Genomic DNA, 1,928 nt, shown 5'->3' on the forward strand with positions numbered 1-1,928 from the left:
AGCAGTAGTCATCGGGCATAATTGCATTCCATATTCTAGGTTCTTCATTTCCTTGTTTATTATATTTCAAGATATTTCATTGGTCCCCAAATCAAAATCATATTTTTCTTTACTGTAGAGCTGTTTATCTCTATTTGTTTTGGTGGAGTTGCTGAGATTGGGGATATCGGTGTAGAGATGTCTTGCCTTCTCTCCGATTAATGGAACCGACGGCCTCGCCTGGGTTTGTCAAGGGCAAAAAACTTGAGAGTAGCAATGTCCTTCCAGATCATGACTGGTTTCAAACATCCCGACTTGTTGGCAGTCATGTGGAACTATTTTCTTTCTGCTAGGTGGCTACTAATGTTACAGGCTAGCCGAGGAGGCGCCATTATGTTTTTTGCCCATGGTAGTTCCTCTCTGCGCGGTGTAGTAGAAAGAAAATAGTTCTCAGAAACTCTCCACAAGGTCTGTGAATTACGGGTTGTGTTGTTGAGCAATCTGTTATCCCTATACCATTAGTTTTGCTCTATGTTGCTTTTTAATTTTTGTCTCCGACAGTCTAACCTGATTTGTGTGTGTGTGTGCGGGAGAGGTGCGGCGAATGTGTTCGATGGGAGGAGAAGTCTCCTTTGTTGTTAAAATTGGGCTAATGAACCCGGGTGTTGGCCCATGTCTGGCAGGGCTCTGTAGCAGGTAAAATAAATTCCGCAGCCACTCTCTGGTTACTTTAGTTATATAAAGGCACTACCCAAGAGAATGTGGGATTATCATTTGCATGTTGAGCACATGTATTTATCCCACAGAACACCTGTACTAGGTGAATTCCAGGTTCTTCAGTTCCATTGTGATGTGATGTTATGTTTAAGGATAAATGCCTGTAGGAGATGATGTTGAGCAGCAGGTTTGAAAAGACAGCCGTGTTTGTCTTCACTTTTTGCTCGTTTTTGCAGGAGTAAAAGGAGGAGACCTTCTCAAGTAATTTTATTTTTTACAAACTTCAAATTACACAAGATATAACCCATGGTTAACGCGCTGAGCTGTTTGACTTGTGATCATAAGTGAGAAACCCTGCTTCCTTTAAAAGCGATTTACAGTTTGGTGGTGTAAAAAAAAAAAATAAGCTGCGTTAATAAACATCACATACAGGCTTTGTTACAGGGACATTTCTTATTTTTTTTTTTTGTTTATTTCTGGACAGGGCATCAGAGGGTAATGATTGTGTCAAGTGGCGTAACAGATTCAGACTGTTGGTGTGTGTGTGTGTGTGTGTGTGTGTGTGTGGTGGTTAAGGTTTGGAATATTGTTCCTGTCACGCCCGATTATAGGGTTCATTTTATCTTTCCAGGTTGATATTAGGGTCTTGTGCTCTGGGTAATCTGTGTGCATGTGTGTGTCACAGGAGGGCTTTTGTACTGTATTCTCTTTATGGTCTTCGTTAAACATCATGGAGAAGGGGACAAGTCTATTATGATTGATATAAATTTTAAAGGTGTAGTTAAAGGTCCAGTGTGTACATTTAGGGATCTATTGTTCAGGATGGGGAATAAAATATTGCGAGGTATGTTTTCTTAGTGTATAATGCACTGAAGATAAGAATCGTTGTGTTGTTACCTTAGAATTGAACCACATTTCCACGCCGTTCTATTCAAGTTCCATTTCATCTTTATTGTTATAGCGCCAAATTCATAACAGAAGTTATCTCAGGGACACTTTTCAAATAGAGCAGGTCTAGGACCGAATCCTTATAATTTACAGGACCAACAGTTACACCATGAGCATAGCCTTGGCGCGGGGGCAAGAAATGTCTTTTACGGGAGAAACTCGACGGACCCTTCGGCTCTAGTGGTTGGTATTGCTTGACAGTGGGGGAGAGGAGAGAGAGAGAGGAGAGAGAGAGAGAGAGAGAGAGAGGAGGAGAGGAGAGAGAATTCCAGGCGGAGTTAAGT

The sequence above is a fragment of the Morone saxatilis genome, unplaced genomic scaffold, assembly GCF_004916995.1.
Source record: "Morone saxatilis isolate NCDOM2014 unplaced genomic scaffold, NCSU_SB_2.0 Contig21, whole genome shotgun sequence".
NCBI lineage: Eukaryota > Metazoa > Chordata > Actinopteri > Moronidae > Morone > Morone saxatilis.